At 37.1% G+C, this 19,452-nt stretch overlaps 1 protein-coding gene across 4 annotated transcripts in view; it reads left to right on the plus strand.

The window, feature by feature from the left end:
- SLC13A3 (solute carrier family 13 member 3) overlaps window positions 1-19,452 on the plus strand; it is a 709,014-nt gene that overhangs the window by 517,656 nt on the left and 171,906 nt on the right. The window contains exon 11 of one of the 4 annotated variants that reach the window (XR_006367149.1): window positions 8,649-8,807. The exons of the other annotated variants lie outside the window; for them this stretch is intronic. The gene's annotated coding sequence lies outside the window, so the exon portion shown is untranslated. The remainder of the gene's footprint in view (window positions 1-8,648; window positions 8,808-19,452) is intronic. 4 annotated transcript variants of the gene reach the window in all.

A 19,452-nucleotide genomic window follows, 5' to 3' on the forward strand; every position in this document is an offset into this window, starting at 1 on the left:
AAATCATCGAAAACTATAAAGCAACTACAAATAACATCCCAGACACTGTTTACTATGTTTATGCAGGGGGGAAGCCCCCCTGCACCCCCCATGTGGGGGGCTCCACCCCCCACACCCCCGTAATAAAATATACCAACTTCAAGGTCGCACTACAGTGGGGTTAGGAAATAACCTCTTTCCCTCACTGTAGTGCAACCTTGGAGTTGGTATATTTATTTACCGGGGGTGTGGGGGTGCTTGCCCACCTGCATAAACATAGTAAAAACTTTGTGGAATGTTATTTGTAGTTGCTTCATAGTTCTCGATGATTTGAGATTCGATTATATGAGTTTTCGATGAAATGAATGTTCGACTAATTGGTCTCGATGATTTGCAATTCGATGAAATGGTAATTCGATGATTTCAAGTGGAACCATATATATATATATATATATATATATATATATATATATATATATACACACACACACACACACACACACACACACACACACACACACACACACACACAGTGGATATAAAAAGTTTACACACCCCTGTTAAAATGACAGGATTTTGTGATATAAACAAATAAGACCACAATAAATAATTTCAAAACTTTTCCCACCTTTAATGTGACATATAACCTGTACAGTTCAACTGAAAAACAAATCTGTTAGGGGAAAAATATAAAAAAAATTTAAAAAGTACAATACGCTGGTTGCATATGTGTGCACACCCTTAAACTAATACTTTGTTGTGTGTGCACACCCTTAAACTAATACTTTGTTGAACCACCTTTCGATTTAATTACAGCATTCATGGGTACACACCTGCCATCAATTAAAGAGATTCTGATTAACCCCATATAAAGTTCAGCTGTCCTAGTAGTATTTTCCTGACATTTACTCAGTTGCCTGCTACAGCAAAAGCCATGGTTCACAGAGAGCTTACAAAGCATCAAAGGGGTCTCATTGTTGAAAGGCATCAGTCAGGAGAAGGGTACAAAAAAATTTCCACAGCATTGGATATACCATGGAACACAGTGAAGACAGTCATCAAAATGTGGAGAAAATATGGGACAACAGTGATGTTGCAAACAACTGGACATCCCTCCAAAATTGATAAAAAGACAAGACAAAAACTGGTCAGGGAGGATGTCAAGAGACCTACAGCAACACTGAAGGAGTTGGAGGAATTTCTGGCAAGTACTGGTTGTGTACTACATGTGACAACAATCTCCAGTAGTCTCCATATGTCTTGACTATGGGGTAGGGTTGCAAGATGGAAGCCTTTTCTTACACAGAAAAACATCCAGGCCTGGGTAAAATTTGCAAAACAATACATCAAGTCTCCCAAAAGCATATGGGAAAATGTGTTATGGTCTGATCAGACCAAGGTTGAACTTTCTGGCCACTATTCCAAAAGGTACATTTGGCGCAAAAGCAACACTTTGCATCACCAAAAAACACCATCCCCACGGTGAAGCATGGTGGTGGCAGTATTATGCTTTGGGTTTGCTTTTCTTCAGCTGGAACTGGGCCTAAAGTTAAAGTGGAAGGAATTATTAACAGTTCCAAATACCAGTCACTTTTGGCCCAAAACCTTCAGGCGTCTGCTAGAAAGCTGAAGATGAAGAGGAATTTCACCTTTTAACATGACAATGACCTCAAACATACATCCAAATCAACAAAAGAATGGCTTCACCAGAAGAAAATTAAAGTTTTGGAATGGCCCAGCTAGACCCCAGACCTAAATCCAATAGAAAATCTGTGGGGTGACCGGAAGAGGGCTGTGCACAAGAGATGCCCTCACAATCTGACAGATTTGGAGTGCTTTTGCAAGGAAGAGTGGGAAAATATTGCCAAGTCAAGATGTGAAAGTAAATAAACATGTAGGTTCCAAACACAGCAATCCTTTAATGAAAAATGACAAGGTAAGCGCTTTCACAGGTCTTACTCCACTTCGTCAGACCAACATAAAATATACAGCAACAAGCAAAGTATTTAAATATATAACAAGCAATGAAAATTAGGTTGCAATTAATTACAGGTCTGCATTAATATATGGATCCAAGATGCAGTATGCCAATGCTCACCTAAAAAATGTATAAAGAATAACATATAAAATCAAGTTAAAAAATAACCATACGACATAGTGATGTTATATAAAACTTATAAAATTATATATGTATATATAAAACCTACATATATAAAAAAATGAGAAATATACAAAAATTCATGAAAAGTCATTAAATATCTTGACTAAAAAGAACTTAGCGATGTTTCAGAGCTCTAGCTTTGAGGAAAGGTTTAAGACAGACCCTACTATTTAATCCTGGGGGCTTGTCAGCTTGAAGCTGTAAAATCCATTTCTGTTCTAACGCTTCTGTCTTATTTTTGAGGTCACCACCTCTAATACTAACATGCAAGAGTTCTAAAACAAAGAACTTAAACTTATGGTTAGGGCCTTCATTATCCACATGCATTGCCAAAGCATTAGTCTTTTTGGCATTTCTAATATCTCTAAGATGTTCCAAAATCCTGTCTTTGAAGGCTCTATTGGTCTTGCCTATGTAGTATGAAAAACAAACTGTACAGAAGCAAAAGTATACCAAGTTCTTGGTATGACAATCTGCGTAGAAATTGGTATCAATCTTGAACCCAAGTTGTGGATGTAAAAAATGAGCATCACCATGTATACACACACATGCCATACACCTTCTGCAGGCATATGTACCCTTTCTATCAGACAGAACTTGGGTCCTAGGATTCAAGGGTCTATAGCATAACTGAGTTTTAAGGGGTTTGTTATTTCTAAAAGTAAAGCCCGGTTTATTCCCTAACACACCTTTTAGTTCTGGTACAGTTAATAAGATGTCCCAGTTCATTCTAATGACATTGCATACCATGTTGCTTGCAAAAGTCAAAGGCATTCTCACCTATTGTTCCTTGGAGAATGCGCTCTATAAGTACAAGCGTCAGCAGTGGCATCGCTTTCATCTAGAAGCCTCAATTAAGCTAAAAATAGCTCCAAGAGGACTTAGGGTCCTAACCATGCCTATTTATGGCTCTACATATTCGGAACTACTAAGACAATGGCAATTGCTTAATTTAGAATGCAGTGCGAGGTACATGCAACTGTTAATTGAATTCTTCAAACCTGAAGAGTTGGAGTTACAAGAACAGATTGGGACCTTGCAGAACGTTATTTTTGACATGTATTCAGCAGATCTCATTGGTGATAAAATGGATATTCTTTTTGAGAACATTGCTGCTTATGATAAAAGACTCTCAGCTGTAAAAGCCAAAAAGATTCACAGAGACCAACTTTACTTTGAGAATGGGAATGTTTTTTCTTGGTCTAGAGAAAGACCTTTGAATAATTCCACCTTGCAATGTCCAACAGAAAGTAGGCGATTCTCTGAGACTGCTCACGCTGTTGGACCTGTACTTTCTCCTGTAGAGCAGACTCTACAGACTCAAACTGCTGTACCGAATGCCGTATGTCTTTCATCTGAGTCAAAGAGGGGTAGGGCTTCCACTAATGACCGAGACACCATTCTACCGATGAATTCTGCCAGTTTTAATAATATTGATGCATCGGTCAGACCAAAGACAGGCACAATATCTTTTGTTAATCCACCGGAGGCTAGGAATGATGTGGCTATACCTAGCACTTTGGATACATGTTTTTTTACTGAAGGACCCTCTACCTATATGAGGCAGGTCCAGGAATCGGTTTACCAGTTCCAGGAACCGAAGCCTACACAGCGAGGAAGACACACCAAGAACCGGGAAGAAACTAAAGCAGGTTTAGTTTATAACATTTCTCCAGTACAATTGACTGATATGCAGCTATCTGTCTTGAACAGAGGACTCGCATTTGTTCCTGGACAGAAAGCTGCTTTAATAGATGTTTTGCAAGACCTAAGGATGTTTGGTAGAACTTTAACACTCAAAACCATGTTTAACAATACTGTGAGTAATGAGTGTATTTTTAAGAAACCAAGCACATTTGTTCCCCCTGTAAATCCCACTATTGAATTATTTTTAGACATATGTGATAAACAACTAAGACAAAATTTAATGACAAAAGTGTTAACTGTTTTGCTAATCTGTCATATTTAGAAAGACAGGCTTTATTTGAATTGAAAAATATGAAAAGTATTGAAATTAGACCAGCTGATAAGGGGGGTGGCATTGTCGTGCTTGACAAGAGTGTTTATGTTCTTAGTATGCTTGAATTATTAGAGGATGAGGACACCTATACCTCTATATATTATGTTACACTTAAAGGAATTATAGAAAAAAGTACAGTTTTTGGTTTTTGATCTCTTAATAACCGGTTATATATCTGAACTTTTGTTTGAGTACTTTAAAGTAGATGATCCTGTTATTCCTATACTTTATGGCCTCCCCAAGGTGCATAAAAATTTGCTTAAGCCTCCTATGAGACCCATTGTGTCCAGTAGAGGCTGGCTAACCGAACCGTTGTCCCTATTCATAGTTAAGAATCTCCACGCCGTACTAGATAAATGTGAGACGGTATTAACAGACACAAGAGAGTTTCTTTTTCAGCTTAGTAATCATCTGGATATTATCTCAGGACCATGTTATTTTGTGACATTGGACATTGCCTCTTTGTTTACAGTCATTCCTAATGATTGGGGGATTGATAATGTTAGGCAGATATTACATTCCCTTAACATTTCTGCTGATAAAATTAGACTTCTTTGTACACTTTTGGAGATTATCCTAGAGAACAATATTTTTGTGTTCAAGGACTCCTATTACATACAAAAGGTTGGCGTGGCTATGGGCACTGCTTGTGCCAATAGCTATGCCAGTCTGTCATTGGTTAATTGGGAAACACAATATATTTTCTCTAATGATAGATATGGTATGTCCATTGGATGGTATACACGGTTCATGGATGATATTTTTCTGCTTTGGCAAGACACTGAACAATCTCTACTGGAATTCCTACAATACATGAATGAGGTCAGGGAGTTCCTTAAATTTACCTATAAGTATTCCTCCACTTTGAATGAATTCTTAGATGTTGAAATCAGTAGAGATGCTCTACAGTCTGTGTCTACTAGTGTGTTTAGAAAGAATGTCAGAAGGAATAATATATTACATAACAACAGTATGCATCCTAATCACACTAAACTTAATGTGCTTCGTGGACAAATTTTTCGTATGATGCGGTTACATAGTGATGATGCTAAATTGACACTGGCCCTGGCTTCATTGAAGGAGGAATTTATATGTAGAGGCTATAAAAGCGAGGTCACTGATGCCCAGATATCGGTTGCTTGGAAGGAGAGGATGGGCAAGTGTGGACCCTATTTTAATTGTACCTTGAATCGATCTCCTACAGAAAGGTTAGATGATGTTAATAATCAAGGTTGCACTAATAATAGTGTTAACACAAAGATTAGAATGCCTTTGACTTTTGCAAGCAACATTGGCATGGTATGCAATGTCATTAGGATGAACAGGGACATCTTATTAACTGTACCAGAACTAAAAGGTGTGTTACGGAATAAACTTTACTTTTAGAAATAACAAACCCCTTAAAACTCAGTTATGCTATAGACCCTTGAATCCTAGGACCCAAGTTCTGTCTGATAGAAAGGATACATATGCCTGCAGAAGGTGTATGGCATGTGTGTGTATACATGGTGATGCTCATTTTTTACATCCACAACTTGGGTTCAAGATTGATACCAATTTCTACGCAGATTGTCATACCAAGAACTTGGTATACTTTTGCTTCTGTACAGTTTGTTTTTCATACTACATAGGGAAGACCAATAGAGCCTTCAAAGACAGGATTTTGGAACATCTTAGAGATATTAGTAATGCCAAAAGACTAATGCTTTGGCAATGCATGTGGCTAATGAAGGCCCTAACCATAAGTTTAAGTTCTTTGTTTTAGAACTCTTGCATGTTAGTATTAGAGGTGGTGACCTCAAAAATAAGACAGAAGTGTTAGAACAGAAATGGATTTTACAGCTTCAAGCTGACAAGCCCCCAGGATTAAATAGTAGGGTCTGTCTTAAACCTTTCCTCAAAGCTAGAGCTCTGAAACATCGCTAAGTTATTTTTAGTCAAGATATTTAATGACTTTTCATGAATTTTTGTATATTTCTCATTTTTTTATATATGTAGGTTTTATATACATATATATTTTATAGGGTTTATATAACATCACTATGTCGTATGGTTATTTTTTTACTTGATTTTATGTTATTCTTTATACATTTTTTAACTGAGCATTGGCATAGTGCACCTTGGATCCATGTATTAATGCAGACCTAAGTAGTTAATTGCAACCTAATTTTCATTGGCTGTTATATATTTAAATACTTTGCTTGTTGCTGCATATTTTATGTTGGTCTGAAGAAGCGGAGTAAGACCTGTGAAAGCGCTTACCTTGTCATTTTTCATTAAAGTATTGCTGTGTTTTGAACCTACGTGTTTATTTACTTTTGCATTTATTTTTGTACTTGTTTGGTTCCTTTATCGAGAGTGAGGCATTCTATTTTCTACAAGTCAAGATGTGAAAGGCTGATAGACTCCTACCCAAGAAGAATGAATGGTGTAATTAAATCAAAAGGTACTTCAACAAAGTATTAGTTTAAGGGTATGCAGACTTATGCAACCAGCGTATTGTATGTTTTTTATTTTTTATATTTTTTCCAGATTTGTTTGTTTTTCAATTGAATTGTACAGGTTATAGGTAACATTAAAGGAGGGAAAAGTTGTGAAATGATTTATTGTGGTCTCATTTTTTATATCACAAAAACTTGGCATTTTAGCAGGGGTGTGTAAACTTTTTATATCCAGTGTGTGTGTGTGTGTGTGAGTGTGTGTGTGTGTAATAAAATATGTATATATGTATATTTATATGTATGTATGTATATGTATATATATATATATCTATATATATAGATAGATAGATAGATAGATCTACTTTATATGTTCGACAGTTCAAAACACCGACTGTCATATGGCCGAGACCATATGATCAACATTTGAAATGTCAAACATATAAAAAATAAAAGTAAAAAACAACAAACACTTATCTAAACACTGCTAGCAGAGGGATACGCCCCCCCTGCACCCCCCACCCCGTAACTTAAATATACCAACTCTGAGATCGCACTACAGTGCAGGAATGGAAATCTTTCCATTCCACACTATACGGAGATGCTGCTTCTGCTTTGTCGGCATTTCAAATGTCGATCATGTGGTCTCGGCCATATGAAATTCGGCCTTTTGAAATGTCGACCATGTGAAGGGGACCCACATATATATATATATATATATATATATATATATATATATATATATATATTTACATACACAACTTCTTACCACCTATAAAATTATCCAGCATCCATCTGCCTGTCCAGCACAAAAACAAAAGTTCTACACAACTATGTTCCCAATCGGTCATTGTGATCCAGTGGCCAAAAACTCCTGTCTGTCTACAAACCTAGCAAACCTGCTGTTCATTGTCTGTACTCATACAAGGTTGCAAAGGCCCGGAACTCCTTACCTCTATGCATCAGGTCTTTACTTTCCTACACATCTTTCAAAACCACTTTGAAAGACTTCCTAAGTAAACTATGGCTCTGCTCTTGCTCAAAACCAGGATAAACTATATCCCTAAATGTGAGCAAGTATCTTTTCATTCTTTATACCTGCTTACTCTCCCTTCTTCACTTAACTTCCATCAAATTCTCTTCCCTGACTTTCTCTCTAAATATATCATAAGCCTGTTTTATTCTCACTTCATATTGCAATTCCTGTTTGTATTAGACTAACTTACCTTTAATTTCTCTATAAATTGTCTAAAATTTCTCTAAATATTAAATGGTTTTCATATAACTTCTATCGATTCTTAACCATTGTTTTTATATTTCTAGTTTGTTATTTAAACACAGATGTTTTTGTTTTATTTTTGAAGATTGTATAATTATTATTCTTAAATATTTTGTAGTAATTTGGAGCTTTTCTCTCTGGGCCTCCATTGAAAATGGGCTTCTACCCGGTCGGACCTTCCTGGTAATCAAATGTTAATAAATAAACAAATAAACAAATAAATAATAAAGGAAGTTGGAGTTAAGATACATTTCTTGAGTACACACTCCAAAAGACTGGTAGGGATTACAATTTAGATGGGTGGGTGGAGTTTTTCATGAAAGATATGTCAAATGTAAGGTAAAAGAAGAAGAGAAAGCAAGATGCAGGAGGGGATGTAGCAAAAAAAATAGATAAATAAAATAATAATAATTATGTTAGAGAGTGAGGAAGGTCTTGTGGATTGCTATTATCTACTTGGCACATGATGCCAACCGGCAGGATGATGGGAACCTAAAGGACAGAGTGAAACACAAAAGAGTAAAAAAAGTAGAAGTATACACAATAAACATATAAAATCAAAACCTCAGAAGCCAATTACTGCTTTTTGAACAGCAGACATGAAATTTGGGGGATATTACATTATACCTATGGTTATGGTTACTGTTGATCATTAAGGGAGCAGAACTTTTGGCAAAAGACCATTTTGTAAGTATTGTCTTTCCTATATATCAATAAAACTCCATTAAGGATACTGAGAGTTCCTACATGCTTTCCTTCTGTTTATCATAGAGAAGAAAGCTTAACCTATGAGAGAATCCTGGCAGAAGTACAGATCCTCGCCAACTGGATTAAATGTAATAGGAAGGAGATGTCTGCGACATGTCAATAAATGTGGGAAGAGAAAAACAGCTTGGTGGAAGGAAGATAGAAGGAACAGCCCGATGTTAGGTAAGATAGAAAATATATTGCAACCATATGGTTACACTTAATTGAAGAAATATTTGTCTAAGAATTTTACTTTGAGCACTACTTATATAAAACTATCAAAGAAAACAGTAAAATCCTATAGGGTGCATATACTGAGTATCAACCTATGGCATGTATGTACTCACTTGGATATACACAAACATTAAGTAATAATCCTCTATCTATGTGCTCTACAAATGATGCATAGTCTATATGTAATCAGGGTAGGGCATGGAAAAGTTAACAGGGTATAAAATGCATCTGCCATATATGAAAAGAAGATGACATTTTTCATGTGGTAATTGAGTGTCCAGTTTATGATAAAGTAACCTAATATCTTTACAATTTCTTTGTTTGGATTTAATTTTGAAAGATTAATATTAAGTGATATTAAAGGAGAGTTCACACTTTGTTCTATAAAAAAGAATAATCTCTTAATAATATTATCACAACCATTAGTACAATTTTAAAGATTAGAAGAAAAATTGATACAGGCAGTGAATAAGTACTATCAATTAAAATGGATTATTATTATGGATTTGTGTATTAAATATTCTAACTAGATACTGAAGAAGATTAAAACAACTATTAATCAATCTCTGTTATAATAAACTTGAAATATGAAGAAAGGCAGGGCACCTGTGGGAAACTAAACCTCCCATGAGTTAAATGGAACATTCTGATGTATATAAAGTAGATAGGATAATGTGGTTGTAGCACTTTTAGCCAGGAAGAAAATGGGTAACTTGCCTAAGAACGTAATGAAAAAAATTCAGATGGTGAGATGAGTAATCAAATAAAGCAGATGACATTCAGGATGAAGGCAACATTAGCAAATAATTGTCATGCACAGTGTGGTTTACATTAAGTGGGAGAAAGAATACGTCTGCATACAGAAACACAGGTACAGGAGATGAATTTAGAGCTGTGAGGATGAGAGAACATGTGAGATGGGAACCTGGGTAAATAAAAATAGTATAACGGAGACAGAGCTATGAAGGAGAAGGGTGTGTAACACAAAGGAATCTCCAGTGACTGAAGGAGGAAATGATAATATAAAAAACAAGCCTAGAAGAATGGAAAGCAATGTGTGGAGAGTGAATGGTAACAGAAGGAAGAAGCAAAATAAAGGATGGCAAGAGAAGTCGACAAATGAAATGCTTGGGTAGAACTATTGCTCGTATAAGGAAGTAAAAATGGAGACAGTGAGTTTTTCATTTCTAGATAAAAGTAATCAATAAAAAAGATCTTATTACATTAACAAATATAAGGAGCATACCTCTCAGCTGTACAGATTTTTGCAGAATGCCTAGATTTTTGCCACATATCTTTGGTCCATTTTTCATAAAATTGTGGTTTTCTGGCAAATTAATGGGAAATCATTAAAGATTGAAGTTAGAAAATAATGACAGACATTTGAATTTCAGACTTCATATCCTTCAGTAAATTCATGCTAATGCAAAACCTGTTATTCTATCAACTTTCTAAGTTTGTAAGAGCAATATATAAAAAGTGTCTCTATTTTGTGCCTTTCTCCCACTTCTATGAAGGCTTTGTCCAGATTTCTAGCTCTAAGAGGTTGAGAAGTATGATTAGGAAGACTTAATACAAGATGAGTAGAAGTGGTTTACAAAAGATTCTCTATTTATTACAAGAAAAAGGAATTAGGATAGCAGCTTGGGAGATGCCATGAAGAGTAGGGAAAGAGGTGAGCTGATGGAAAAGCTGAAGGTCAGAGAGTGCCAGGCTAGTTGAGGATAAATCCCAAGAACCAACTCCCAAATTTTAAAATACCTAGTGACAGTTATGGCTAATCCTCTGATGGATCTTTTCAGTAGGACACTGGCTACAGGGTAAATTCCCAGTGACTAGAGAAAGGCTGTAGTGACACCAATATATAAGGGATGCTGCAGAAATGACCCAGAAGGCTACAGGCCAGTCAGCCTGACCTTAGAAGAAGGAATCTAATGGATAAAATACTGAAAGAGAGGCTGGTTGGCATACCTGGAACTAAATGGAGTCCATGATGATACATATAATGGTTAATCCTGAGGCATACCTGATGGAGGTCTGAGATTATATTATCATCTAACTGGACAGCAGTCGTTCTTTACATGTGGTCTACCTTGACTTTAGTAAAAGTTTTGACTTGCCATCACATACAAAGCTACTGAGCAAACTCCTAGGATGGTGAGTGCATAATAGACAAGATGGTTGGAAGAACGATTCTTAGGAAAGATGCATAAAGTAATTCTGAAGGGGGTTGTGCGTGATGATGGCAGATAACCAGTGGTTAGCCAGAAGGGAAATTACTGAGGGTGATGTTCTTGTGTGTGTTTGTCTCTGATTGGCAATGAATATTCAAAACCAAGCCAGACTCTTTTTATATTTCACCAAAATAGGGGGCGGTTGTCATGGACAAAGGAACATACCTATCCAATGATCTAAAAGGTTTGACATACTATGGAAGTTGAGCTTTAATGCTTGTTGTACGTTTGGCACTAAAATCTGTGGATTAGTACTGTCCTGTGGACCTAACTGTTGGGGCATATGGTAAAGTAAAAGGCACATGAGTGCTGATACCTGCATCGATCAGTAACCAGGCTAGCACAATAGACAAGGCCAATGAAAAACAGAAAGATTTCATAGTGAGTCTACAGCCAAGAGTACTGCAGGCATTTCTGGAGATTCTCTAGAAATAAGAAAAACAGCAGCAGTAAAAAGAGCTCATACAAAGGCAAGGATGACAAGGAGAAAGGAAGAAAGAATAGGGGGCTCAGACTGTACTTAGTACAACTGAAGGCAAAATAAAAAACAACAAAACACCAGTCGATCCAAATCCAGCTCAGACTGTACTTAGTACAACTGAAGGCAAAATAAAAACAACAAAACACCAGTCGATCCAAATCTAGCTCAGACTGTACTAAGTACAACTGAAGGCAAAATAAAAAACAACAGAACACCAGTCGATCCAAATCCAGCTCAGACTGTACTGAGTACAACTGAAGGCAAAATAAAAACAACAAAACACCAGTCGATTCAAATCCAGCTCAGACTGTACTAAGTACAACTGAAGGCAAAATAAAAAGACAACAAAACCCCAGTAGATCCAAATCCAGCTCAGACTGTACTGAGTACAACTGAAGGCAAAATAAAAAACAACAAAACACCAGTCGATCCAAATCCAGCTCAGACTGTACTGAGTACAACTGAAGGCAAAATAAAAAACAACAAAACACCAGTCGATCCAAATCTAGCTCAGACTGTACTGACTGCAAGACAGTCGATGGGGATATAGGATCCTAAAAGGGGATTTAAGGAGGAATGATAGAGGGTAGGGAGCAGCAGATGGAGTTATCTCAGGTACAGTAGGCAGATGGGTTGTGTCCTTTTGGTCATCGTATGATGTGAATCTATTGATTCAAAACACCAGACTGCCCACAATGCATAACAAATAGCTAGTTCTGTGTTGTAAGAATTTAGACGTAATCCTGTTGTTAGTGCCACTACCTCTAATTACAGATTTAGTTTCTGAAACTGTAATTCAAAAGCAGACAGGGAAGTTGTCTGTTTTCCTATGAATTGCTGATATGAGTGGGTCTTTCTGTAGCTTAATGACTATAGATATTAGTAAGTTCAGGCATTCATGGTACAATGTGTTATTTGCTTCCTTCTGCACTTTGTTGAGATGAGCCATTTTCACATTCCATCTCTAACTGAATTGTTGAAATGCCAGGCCATTTTCAATGAAATGGTGAATTGCGCTGTGGTTTATTTTGTGATGCCTGATAGCGTCTATATCTTCTGTAGCTTTAAAGTTATCCTTTCAGCTGTTAGCCATCCTTTGTATAAAGACTGGTGATGCTGTAACTGAGAAATTCCTTCCAATTTTGGTTTGTAGGATGGTATCTGTTTAGTCTCTGTAGCGGTAGAAGGGTCATTACCACTTTCATTTTTACTTGTCTTTAAACAGAATACAAGGGATTGCTTTATAACAGCCTCGTTTATCTGTAGCTGTTCATCAGAAGCTGAAGGCCAGTTGAATGTACTGTCAAAACAGTGCATAACTAACAGGCCATTGAATGTAGAAATGCTAATATGAGTATATTGGTGGTCATTTGAATGCTGTGGCCCTAATGTGCACATATAGTGGATCAGCTGAAGGCACTGCTCTATAGTTATTTTTCTGGGAGAAGCACAGATTAGGACACTTTACTAGTTAAAAATACTTTCTTCGATGATATTAAGTTTTTTTTTCTTCTGATGGCATGGCTGTTTGATATACTGACTAGAGTGGCATTTAAAGGACAACCGTACCCACAGACTCAAAAAACATGTTTATTTCATCATGGTTTGGTGTTTCCTACATTTTAACACCACTCTGGGACTATTTAAAGCTTTTTAGATATTTGTATACTCAATTTCTGACTCTGACCACATGGGGTGTGGCATCTTGAAATAATTCCGACTGTTTAGTCTGCCTCCAAGTATCCCAGAATGCATTGTTTCTTTCCAAAAAATTGCATCAGCTCTGCCACATTTTCCCTAAAGCTCCTTTCATTCCACTGGTTTTACAGATATTCACTGCTGTCTTATAGTCACCTACTTTTGGTTAAAATGTTATCCTTTTTCAATGACTACTTCACAAGCAGTGCAAATGCTACAGAATAGAAATGAAAAGTGCATTTTATTGCTCTTTCTTCTTAGAAATGCTAACTTGATTTATTTTGTGAAGGCTGAAATCTAGTTCTTCAAGGTATCTCCCCTCTCCCTTCACACCTACCTTCCCTAGCTGTCAAAGAGCTAAGGGTAATTTGACCCATTATCTGCATGTTATTAACAGCTCACCGCAGGTGACCAGACTAATGTACTATTTTCTTGTCAGCCTTACCTTCCTTACAGTGGGAGACTTTTTTGTTGCACTCCTCCTGTCAAATTTAGAACCAAGCTCAATAGCACTGGGAATAATCACTGTTTTGCAAACCATCAAACTTCCACTTATTTTTCCATCCTGTTTGGTTAAATAGCTAACAAATGATGCACTATAAACACAAAATGTTTCACAGACTTGCATACCAGCACCCACATGCTTTTTTTTTTAAGTGGTAATTTAAGAAAATTACGGTATTGAATATTTCTTGTGATCTGATGTAGTGTTGTCGATTAATTGTGACAGACATCTGCTTCTTATGTAAAAACATGCAATTAATGTCTACGCATGGTCATTGCAAATTTATGCTTTTAGTTTTTGCAGCTGTTACTGTGCTTCTGCCTGTACTTTGTCACATATCGGTAGGTCTCTTCAGAAAAGTGAGATTACAGTTTGACATTTTTGCTAGGTTAAGAGTGGGCTGGGCAAGGCAGCTCTGACATCACAATGTGGGAGGTCCACTGGCTCTTCTATACAGCATGCAAATCAGGCAGGGATTACATCACTTTGGGGGAGGAAACTTCCTGGTAGTTAGAGCAAGAGCTCTAGCAGATGTTATATCATCATTTCAGTGTCAGCTAGAGGTTTTTCAATTTGGTTTTCAAAGTGAAAGTAAAACAGTACAGAAAGGTAGGAAGTTTTTAAAGCTGCATGGGTGATTTTTCGAGGCTGTATCAATGAACAGGGACTAAAAGAGACAGCAGGTTGAGCAATCTGCTTTAATATCCCATTGTCCTTTAAAGGCCACCATTTGTCTCATTTGGGTAGGGGTATACATGGAATAAGGGCTTAATTTTGTGTGTGATTTAATAACTTGAGGACTGTACCCCTGTGTTTTATGATTATAGATAAAGGTCCAGCTAGAATGCAAATAAATGTTAAAACCCTATCACTGAGTAGTTCTACAGTGCATTGAACTGACTCCCATTCATGGAGAAAAAGAACTTCAAAAACTGAGAGAATAAATGATTGTTGGGTGTAACAAGTTACTGTGATGGACAGAGGAAGCTCTGAGGATCTGACCCTAATAGCAGATCTCCTCTCTGGCAAGTTTTATTATGTTTCAGCAGCCATGTAATACTTAGCTGTGTACCTGAGTGGTGCAGATGGAAGTAGCAAACACCATTCTGCCAGATTCCACTAGATGGCTCAATCATTTTTTTTCACTAACAGTAGTATGCAGAGTTACAGGTTAAAGGTTAATGCTGTTCTTTTTATTTCCCCTTTGGATAAAGAATGGTTGCAGGGTCCTTAAGGTCAAAATTATAGTAAGTTGTATTGTTTCCCTATTAGGCATAATACTTTAGGACAATTTTGTTTAGCTGTTTTAGATTATTTTTGGCATGGAAATTGTTAAAGTTTCTATCTGTGTTTTACAGGCAGATATCTGATTCCCTGACTGGAATGAATCATTTAAGGCACGTTGGTAGAGACTGTTCTTGAATAAGCATTTAATTGCACTATTCAGCTTGATAATATCTTGAAGTGATATATTTTCTGACATCCTGCTGTTGCAAGAACAAAGTGCCCTTCTGTGCCTGTCATAACTTAGGTGCCCTTGGGTTAGCTGAAAGGGGGGGGGGGGGATCAATGAGGATTTTGGTTTTATACGTTTGTCTGCATGCCTGTTCCAGAGTGAGAGAACTTTGACTCCATTACTGTGCTCAGAACCCCTACGAATGTCTATAGAGGATTAGAAAACAGTGAACGTGCTAATATAAGTTGTAGAGATGGGCTTGTCTTCTTACATCTGAGGCATACAGAAGTGCACATGCCCAGAAATAAAAGGACTTTGTGTAGCTCTCATTACAGTGTGGGAGGAGGGACTGGCTAAATTAAAGAACCACCAATACCATACTGCCATCAACTGTTACCAGATCTGGAAACAAATAGAGGAGGCTGTCTGGAAAGTCAGGTGCTTGTCTCTGTCAGGCGCCTGAAAAAAATTTAGCAAAAATTGGAAGAGGTCATGGTTAAAAGTTACAAGAAATGAAACATTGTATCAGTATAATACATGTTAGTGAAACAAATAAGTGGCAAAATCAGAAGACTTTGCGTGTAGGTTTGGGGGAGGGTCTTTTTAGGTTATGCACTGGTACTTTGTCACATTAAAACAACTACATCTATTCACCTACTATATAAGTATGGTCAGTTAGGGTATTAACTCTGCCTTAGGAAGACCATGGCAATATCTAGTTCAATATAATCTAAAATGGGAGCGGGGTATGGTGGATTTAATTAATCAAATCTGAGGAAGAAGCCACAGTATGCATGACAAAAGTAAACCAGCGGTATGTTATAGTTCTACATGGTTAGCTACAGAATGCTGACAGAGCAAAGGGTAACATGTGGATAACAGAAGTGTTAGTAGAAATCAAGTGTTCTCAGCTTACTTTATGTATTTGTTAAAAAGGTAGATGGGATTGATCAAAGACCGTTTAAAGCCAGGAAGCAGACAGCACCATAATGGTACCGTAATTTATAGAAAAGTACAATAGGCTACAGACATATCTATATTTATATGAGTGTATCTATGTAGAGTAAACACTGCTCTGTAAGAAGAGGTTTTTGGTGGTAAAAGACAGTAACTGCATGGATGTGCAATTTCTGAAATGTGCAATCACTCGATATGTCAAGCATATGGGGAGTGTGGAGGTGGTGTACATTAGAGGTATACTGATAGTTGTGTATATATGATTTGTTATACGTAGACTTGTTTGTTTTATTGTTTAATGTGATTTGTGATTGCATTCTTTATTGTGTGCTGTCAATGATACCATTTTGTTGGGAGTTTTTTCCGTCTTCAGATTGATGTGAGTAGAAATGAATACTGAGATATTAAAGTTTGAAGTTGGGGGGGGTGTCCTTCATAAGGGGATTGCAGGGATGCAGGTCCCTTGCAAAAAATATAAAGATATTAAATTATATTAAATATTAAAGAAAGTTTGTGTGTGTGTGTGTGTGTGTGTGTGTGTGTGTGTGTGTGTGTGTGTGTGTGTGTGTGTGTGTGTGCACATGCGTATGTGTACTCATCTAGATATAGATATTTGCATAGATAGAGAGCTAGATAGATTATAGATCTAGATGCATATACTTATGCAACATAAAGTAGGTTTAAATTATACTACAGAGCTAACCAAGCTTTAGGTCTTACTGCATGTAAACAGACACAGTACTAATTAAATGTACAACATACAGCAGTTGTCTCTGTCCTACCTGTATTTCCTATGAGTAGCAGTGTGTTTGGCGCATTGTACTCACTTTTGGGACGTGTAAGCTAAGACAATGCAGCACACTTAGTAAGCTGTGTGAGGGAAATAGTTATTGCTAGATGTTGTTTAGCCCTGTACCTGCTAATCATCAATCCCCTCCCCAGTTAGACTTGAGGCTATTTGTTCCCTAGTGGTTGGTTCAAGACAGAACCACTAGGGTGTGAGCTGTGCTGAAGGGCTGTCATTCAGACAACTGTGAGAGTTGCTTGTATCATTGCTAATATTCTGGCTATGAGGATATTTTTCATCATTAGCCTAACCCCTTCCCATGTGTGAGGACAAGTAACCTGTAGCACTATGGAAGTCACTATGCCTTCCCTATGCATGTGTATGCTTCTTTGCACTTGGACAGTAAAAGCTACCACCTCTCAGTGGTTACGTGCACCACAGGTCACATGTCCCTTCCCCTTTCTCTGAAGGATTGTTATAACACAAGGTCCCAGGATGGTCATATCCATCTTCTCTGCCAGTTCCGCAAAGCACACAGGTGGCATATTGAAATGGGGTTACCAAGGCTTCCATCAGGGCTTTATGCCTGTATGTCTAAGGAGCTGGCTGTTTGCAGGAAATTTAAACAGAAAAGGAAAATAAGGGAAACACAAGGAGTTTCGGATAGTACCAATATACTTACCTAGATATTCAGTAGTCAGATAGGCAGATGTTGAGTGCATGGAATTCTAAATTCTTTTAGCAAGATATGACAACGCCGGTAAGGGAATTAAATTCCAGTGGCAGTACACTGAGGGAAAAGGCATGCTGTGATGTCAGACGGTTAATTACATAGTTTGGTGAACAATACATTTTTGGAAATGTTTGTTGAAAGTATTTTTAAGTAGCAAAATAATATGAGACTAAAGGTAAGGGAACAAGACTTAAAGCTGTAATATAAGGCATGCAGAGGCCTATCCCTGCAATGACATCAGCGGGCTAGCTGCCTACTCTGATGAAATGACATGGCTCAGAATGATTTACTGTACAAAAGGGAGTGAGTAAGTAATATACTTTCAGTACTTAATGTTAAAGAGCAAGAGATGTTGATTCAACAGTAAAATACATACAAACATGAATCCTTTCCTATGTTCATTACGTTGGGAATATTAAGAGTGAATCTGTGATTTCGGTAAGAAACATTTTACTGATCTGCATACTGTGGGTTTTAAAGACAAGACCTATTTTGCTATATGCACGTTTCTCAGAGTAAAAAACAGAGAGAAAAGATGAGATAAACTAGGTGAAAAGTGTTGTTTGTTCATTCCTCCCCCATCAGTTTAGCCTGTTCATGGATTTCCACTTCTGACAGAAAGTACAACAAATATGTGAAGGTGAGTGAACCACTGTGTCTTTACCCATACATGTACACATTGCCAGGTCAATTAGTCACAAACAATACTGACAAGTGAATATTTTAAAGATCTAGGACATAATCATGGATTACAAAGTTGTGCGAAGTATTGCTGATGATGAGGGAGTTGTAACTTTTGAAGATGATATTAATATGTGACAGGTCACCTAAATGTAGCTCTTTTACTATAATACTATATTGCAAGAGACAAGACATTAGCTAATAAAGAGTCACTAAGGTAAGCACTTAAAACTAAGTTAAGTACATTTAACAACAGTGTTATAGGATGAAGCTATATCAGTTTTGTTATTCAGAAAACTTTCAAACATAAGTTGATCTATGAGAGCTCTGTTGTGGTAGTTGAGCTGCAGGCATAAGTAATCTTTGGGTTGAAACATTGGAGCAGAAGGTTAATAAGTGACGCACACAGGTGCATGATGGGAGTAATTGCATATATTAAACTCAGTGCATGGAATACATATGTTGCAAATATTATGTATGAAAACCAAAGGATGCAGATTATTTGAGAAATATCTGCAATTAATATCGCAGCTGGCTTAATGTATTCAAAGAATAACATTACACAGACATCCCCTTTGGCAGTGTCTGGAGATATTGAATACATCTTAACCATTTCTTTATTTCTTACTTTAAAACCCACAGCCATGTTTCTTGTTGAAGAACATATTTTAGTGCCTGGGTATGTTAGCACCTCCAGGCAGGATTTATGTCTAGGCAGTGGATCAGCTATGGAGACTAGGGGCTCAGCAGTTTGTGGCTGTGCAGTTTGTTATTGGCAAGACCTGCTCAGGCATGTTAGAGGAATAGTTTAAACATTGTGTCAGCTATGATGCGTAACTAATGCCTGAAGGATAATATAATCCAAAATGAATTCTTGTTGTAAGCATATGTGACAGTGTCTGAAGGTGAGCACTACCTGTGCTCAGTCAAACTGCAGCTTTTACACACTTGTATAAAGTTACCAGCAGGAGATGGATGCTCTGTCCAATCCAACACGATTGTCATGTATAAAGTTACCAGCAGGAGATGAATGCTCTGTCCAATCCGACCAGATTGTCGTGT

This window comes from Protopterus annectens, chromosome 12.part0, assembly GCF_019279795.1.
Source record: "Protopterus annectens isolate FY-2018-M chromosome 12.part0, PAN1.0, whole genome shotgun sequence".
Classification (NCBI taxonomy): domain Eukaryota; kingdom Metazoa; phylum Chordata; order Ceratodontiformes; family Protopteridae; genus Protopterus; species Protopterus annectens.